This window comes from Pygoscelis adeliae, unplaced genomic scaffold, assembly GCF_000699105.1.
Source record: "Pygoscelis adeliae isolate BGI_AS28 unplaced genomic scaffold, ASM69910v1 Scaffold101, whole genome shotgun sequence".
NCBI classification, from domain to species: Eukaryota; Metazoa; Chordata; class Aves; order Sphenisciformes; family Spheniscidae; genus Pygoscelis; species Pygoscelis adeliae.
Window position 1 is genome coordinate 6,925,811 of NW_008824238.1, and position 6,860 is coordinate 6,932,670.

The following is a 6,860-nucleotide window of genomic DNA, read 5'->3' on the forward strand; positions in this document are numbered from 1 at the left end:
TATTCATATCTTCTGTATATATATTTTATATAAGAATACTCCTTTGTTAGTGGCGCCCCTGAATAGCCTGTTACTGTAGTGGTATCCTGCCTGTGACTGAAAGGACTTAAGCAGAGTTTGTTTGAAGAAGGTTTCTGTGAGATGGCAGAAATGACAGAAAGAATGTTGTTGTTTCTAAATTCCATTTCTCTTGAGGCATAATTAGTGTGCTTTTTTTTTCCTGTTGATGACTCTTGCAGTGTATCTTTCATTCTCTTTATGTTTTGCCTTTTTGTTTGTCAGAATATGAAGGTAAGAAAGCTCTTCTTTGGTATCTTGCTTGGATACATTTGACATAAAGTACTGTTTGACCTACAAACAGAAATGCAGATATAGTATTTATGTGGGTAGTGGCATGCTCCTCTTCCCTGAAGAAATGTGTATTGCTGTGCAATGTATGTTGTCTGCTTTACTGGACTCTAAAGCTCTATACTAACAAAGAGCTTTCTGTTTATTTGTCCACTGATACTCATCACTCGGATCAGGAGTATTGTAAGTGGAGATTCAGAGAAGAAACATGCTTCTGTACGTACAACTTTTAATAATGGTTGAAAGACATTTTATAAGAACACCAGTTTCTCCTTTTTAGAGATTTGAAACTGATGTGTTATAAAGTCAACCAGCCAAGCAGTCAACCAAAAAAGGAACAAACCACTTTCACAGAGAGTTCCCACAGATTCTTTTGTGAAAATAAAGGCTGCGTACTGTGTAAGTTAATGTAAACATCTTCATTGCTATCACTGTGAATTTGCAGTAGGCAGCAGGTAGAGAGGAAGTTGTGTGCCTGGAGTGATTGTGCAACTGGAAGGGCGTTCTAGTTATGTCTGGAAAAGCAGATAATGCTCGGCAAAGTTTTTCCCTCATTGTGTTATGCTTAAAACTGCAGTGCGTGAAGCATCATATTTTTGTTTTTCTATGCCTGTCTCCAAAAAAAGACTAATATTTTTCTCTCAATTTTGTTCCTAGCATGCTTGAGATGTATCTGAGTAGTGAGGCCTGCCCCACACACAGCCCCTAGAAATCGTTGCCTGCCTCGCTGAGTCTTGGTGAGTAGTCTATATCCTATTGCATTTAGTTGGACTGTGTTACAGTTTTATCTTCTTCACTGGGGAATCTGATGCAAGGTGTCTTAAATTGGTTGTGTGGATACAGCAGAACAAGCCTTGGTTTTAAGTAATGTATGGTATTATACAGTGAGTCGATATACAAACATTTTGGAGACTTTCAAAAATAATGCCCAGACTGGTTATGGAAGCAGGGACCTTGCTTTAGTGCCAGGACCAGGAATGGGACTCTGCTGAGAAGGGCTGAAGGGATCAGCATGTGATGTTCTTTCACGTTAAGCTTGTTTGATATTTTATACTGTAACTAAGGAATTGACATCTTTCAAATGTGCTGATTAGGGTCTGTCTTATGGCAAAGGTTGAGTATGAAATAATACAAGCTTTTCCATCCAACTATCTGCACTAATAAATTACTTAAATTGAGGGTTGAAATCGGTATAATGACACTGATGTCTTAAAATGCTTGTTGCTCAAGAATTACTGTCTGATGACTCCATCAGGCAGTGCTGTGCCTGTTTAACTCCACTCACAAGAAGGGATAATACCGCTGAGAGTCAGAAAAAGGGACCCCTGCGGATTGTTTAAATGCAGACTAATAATAGTTTGGTAGTGCAGTGAAAGAAAGTAGAATATAAATGCCGTGTTTTTATTTTAGGTATGTTTAATATATCAATATACTCACTTGGTATAAATCTTTTACAAATATGCATTTGAGATGTTATGTAAGAACCTTTTCAGGGTACTCATGAATAAATGTTGTCTTCTAACACGTAGAGTGACTTATTAAGGTCAGAAATATGTATTTTTTGAGGCTTGGACACTAAATATAGAAGTGGGAAATGAGCCTGCTGAAAAGGTTTTTAGTTGTTTGGGGGATAACTGTTTATAAAATGCCAACCGTTTATGGGTAAAACTATGCATGTCCACATCAAGTATCATTTCCTCTTTTGTTAATTATGTTAAGCAATTTTTGCAAACTAACAATGCTTTTCTTTAAACTTACTGAATTTTCTAGCATCACTGAATGAAAACATTAAGAAGCTTTCCAATGCTTCTGTTTTTTCTGCCTTTTCCCTTGGCTGTTCTGATAAAACAATTTGTAGTTCATTGCGTTCAATGAAGTTTATAATACTGGTTAATAGTTTATGTATTGTATTAACTTGAAAATTCTCAGCCACATAGATGTTATTACTTATTTGCAGTTACTTACACTATATTACTTATTATTCATTTACACTATTTATCTGGGCTGCATAATGATCATAATGTGCATGTCTTCTCAATAATCTGCTTTTGTGATCATTTAAGCAAAAAAAGGAAATAGTAAGAATCTAAAATATTTTTTTTTCTAGTGGATAGGACTCAGAATGAGTTAGGTATGTGTAATAAAGAAAGAGAAAAATGTCACTGCCAAAATTCTCCAAAGAGAACATGAAATTTTGTTGTCAAGTTGATAGAATGTTTGTTTTCAGTTGTGTCAGTTGTAATTTTCCATTAAAAAAGGAATGCATTAGGTAAAGACTGAAAAAGGTAAATATTAAAATAAAAAGCAATTTCATATAATTGCTTTTTTCCCCTAATTAATACATGTGGGCAAAAAAAAGCCCTCTCTTTTGCTTAGTGTTGCTACATTCTGCACCAAAATTATAAATTTGGTTGTTAGCATATCAGAAAGTAAGTAATCTGGTACCTTTACAGATGCTGACTAAAACATAGTTGCCATGTTTGAAAAGTTCAAAACCTTTAATAAGAGCAAATAAGAGGTAAATATTTGTATATGAAGTTTATGGTGATGACAGTGAGGAAGATACCACTGTAAAAAATGGATTTCATGAAAGGATTCAGAGGACAAGGATGAAGTAGAGAGGCAGTTCTCCACTCAAAATACCCTTTTGCTCTAAAGTGGGTAGTTATCCATGTGTTCACGTGATAGTTTAGCATAAGTAAGTTGCATGAGACAAGGAATAGTTTCAAATTTTGGTTCCTTTGAATGCTTGGAAATTCTTCCATTGATTTCTGAATGTCCAGCATTTCAGTCCTGTCTCCGAGATACTCAGATGTTCATCTATCCATCACAAGATCAGAAAGATGTAGCTGTTTATTTTAACCAGTACAGCCATCTGAAATTGTACTAGTGTCTGAAGGATATATCAGTTGGAGTTTCATTTAAGAAATCCTGGCCTTGGCATTTGACTGGAGTTGCTTGTGGAATAGGTGTTGGGTTTGACTGTGTGTTGTGAGGCTGTACCACCACTGTGACTGAAATTGTGCGCGTTCAGCCTGTCTTACCGCTCTATTAACTTTTTTGGAAAGTGAAACTACTGCTTAATACTTACTGGATCTATTTTTATATGATACAACGGATAAGAGTGTGAATCTTGGACTGGTTAAATGGCTTTAGAATATGTGTATATGGACTGATAAGATATAAAGTAAATGACAGAATTTGTGGCTGCTCCCTTGGAACATTGTTAGTTGGGGCGGTGGGAAGTAGCTGCTGTGTGCTACCAAAAAGCCATGCAATTAGGACAGTGAGAAATTTAGACTTTAAAAAAACCCAAACAGATAAAAATACTAACTTTAGTTCCTAGTCTAAAAGTTTTCAGTCAGAAAACTCTTCTCCCCCCCACCCCCTTTTTGCATGAAATGGTTTGCTTTGTAAGGAACATTTCTCAGCAAAAAAACAGATCAGCGAAATCTCAGTTTTCTGTCACTCTCGATCTGGAGAGTCTGTTTCAATCGAACTTTGTAGTGATTTAATTGGCGTTTGTGTTGTAGTTCGTGTCAAGTGTGATAGAAAATACTTGTGTGTCTGTTTGTTCTGAGTTATAGTACTCCTTATTGTTGTTTACAGCAGTAGTAGATAAAGAAAATTCTGACAGATGTCTCATTTTTGACTGTGTCCTCCTAATACATGTGTGTGTAAAGGGAATGCTGTCAGAAAATAGTGTGCCTTATATTGAAACGAGTTTTAAGAGCCTTCAGTATTAGTTTAAGGATGCAAGTGAGGAACCTACAGTAGGTTCCAAGTATCAAATCTGAATAAGAGAGAGCTTATTTCTATCAGCATGCAAAGCTGGGCTGGGATGGTGCCTGCCTAGAGCTCTGGAGTGAGTTCAAAACACCTTAGTTCAGAGCACCTTAATTCCCACAGGAGCTGTGTTTCTGAAATACCTGAAATAAAATAGAGGTATTGATCACAGGTATGGATAGTCTTTACTGAATCGGGTCTTCTCATTTGCAGAGGGATCTGTGAGGGATATTTAATCTATGTTGAATTGGTTTGTGATAAATAAAGGGAATGTGTTCCTGTTCCTAGACCTTGAAATTGGGGAGTTGTGTTTTGCATGGAATATGATCAGATTTTTCTGTTTTCAGTCACTCCTGTTCAGTAGTGACATTAGTTAACATGAATTGCCTATAAAGATGCCTGTAAAAGTGGATGCTTGATTATAGTGAATTTAATGCAATCAGCGTTAGAATGATACTCCTAATCTGAGCATGAAGTTCTGTGTGGGTGGTGCAATGAGAACAGAAGTATTGAGGAGAGAGCATCTATTAAGATTTATACAGTTGCACCCCACAGATTTTCTCACCCCCCACCACCCCCCCAATTGGACATGGGAGCTTATGGAAACCTTTGTGTTTTATTTTGTGGAAAAGCTGGAATTTATACAAATGTAGTATATTGCATCTCCCTTAATATTGATGAAAATTGAGAGTATTGTAGAGAGAAATCTCATCATGCTTGTAACTAGCAGAATGAGGTTTGTTAATAATGAAAGCAGTTTTAAAGTACTTCCATAGTTTTGAGGCCACAGTGTTCAAATTTATTATAAATCTGGAGTAAACCATTCTTAAATATGTAAAACTCATTAATTACTGTGAATGGATTTAAATGGAGTGCTCTGTCAGTGAACTTTTTACTGAATTGATGGAACCAAACTTCATATTTATGCAGGACTGTTGAAAACACTGTCATTCAACTGATTGAAGCTTGCCTTTTGTATGTAGCTATATCCTGGAAGATTATTTTTAACATTTCAGTTTCAGTGAGATAAATAAAAAAATATTTAGGAAATGAGATTGCTAACTTGATTTTACTCACTTCTTAAATATTGGTTTTGACTTAGTAATGAGCTTTGCTAAGATTTTTTCATTTCTTACCTTGATAGGAACCTTTTTATGTGGGCAAAGGTATAGTATATATGCATTTGCAGAAGAAATAGCTGTCATTATCATCCGTGGAAAATCAATATATATTTTAAATATAGATTGATGACATTGTACCACCAGTATTGGAGCCTGGGAATTCTAGAGGGGTCAAGAACAGGACAACTGAGCACTTGCATCATCAAAGGAGATGAGATGCATTTACTTGGGCAGATTTTCCTCTGGGCCTGCCTTTAGCCCCTGAATTGGGAGGAGTGAAATATTCACCCGGCTCAGCTCTTGACAGTAAATAGTATTAATTAAATACAGGGCTTGAAAATGACACTGGTATTTCAGATTAAGGCCAGTAGATTTTGCCTTGGCTTTCTGGAAATTGAATTCCAGTAGTCTGTTTATTTGACAGCATTATGGTACAATAATTTGAGGTTCACGGATATTTCTGTACATTAAAGTGGGTGAATTTTTATAATGTCACAACGCTGGGATGTTAGGCTCAGAAGACTTATGTGACTAGAATAGTAAGTGAATTTGCAGCTGGTTAATATAAAGTGTGGCACAGTGTGTTTCCCATCTGATTAATTTACCTTTATATTAACTGGACTGGCAAGAAATTACAGGTTTTCTTTTTAAAACAAACTTCAGATGTTGAAAAATTCAGGTGAATGGTCTTAGATAAGTTACAGATGTTAAGAAATTAAGTATTATTAAAATGATTTAGAAATATTGGTGAGTTTTACAGTATCGTTGTGAAGGGTTCTAACTATCCAAAATGTTTTACAAAATCCTCCTCTAGCCATCTCACCACAAGCAAAAAGGGGTACTGACACTCCTGCGTATGCAATATCTGTTAGTGTGTAAATGCATTGGTAAAACTCTATTCACAGCTGTGGTTATGATAAATGAAGAATATGCTCTGTTCTCCTGTTCCGACATCTCTGTTTCTATGGTCCAGATTCTTTCCTTCTTTCATTATGAGTACTTCTGTTCCTTCAGTAATCCCAGTTCAATAAACTACAGTGTTCTGTATACACCAAACTCGGTAGCTTTCAAAATGATGATGGTAGGCAATCTAGGAATATTTAAAGTTAGAATTGAGAAAAGAATTAGCTTTATAGTAGGTATTGCAAATAAGTTAATCCTTGAGGGGAAACTGTAGTAGTGTCAGAGAGAGTTAAAATGTTTCCATTCATGTTTTTTCAGTGTGTTTTTCTTTTGCTTATATTTGGATATTCTCACTCGAACTTTGAATCATCATCCTTACAAGTAACCAGTGGAACTGAAGATGCCTTTTTGCATTGGATTCCTTTGTCCTTCAATCTCTAGGTACCTGTTCAACAGGAATAAAAAAGTGAGATGTCTCCTACATTTTCTTTGTTCAGGCTGTAAGCTTGAAACTCTACTGTGTGGGGCCACAGTTTAGTAGGATTTTAAAATGGGATAAACACATCTACATTTGTCTAAAAGTAGGTGGCCAACACATATGAAATTTCACTTGGGTTAATTTCTATGGCCTTTCATTTTTCAGTTGTGGTTTTTTTGCTTGGCTTCTCTTCACAAATCCGGGTTAACTATGTTTTTATTGCT

The 6,860-nt window shown here is 35.9% G+C and overlaps 1 protein-coding gene across 1 annotated transcript in view; it reads left to right on the forward strand.

The window, feature by feature from the left end:
- The first annotated feature begins 655 nt into the window (after nucleotides 1–655).
- The window catches only part of NCOA2 (nuclear receptor coactivator 2), a 189,482-nt gene continuing 183,277 nt past the window's right edge, over nucleotides 656–6,860 (forward strand). The window contains 2 exon segments of the mRNA XM_009335040.1: nucleotides 656–747; nucleotides 1,006–1,085. The gene's annotated coding sequence lies outside the window, so the exon portion shown is untranslated.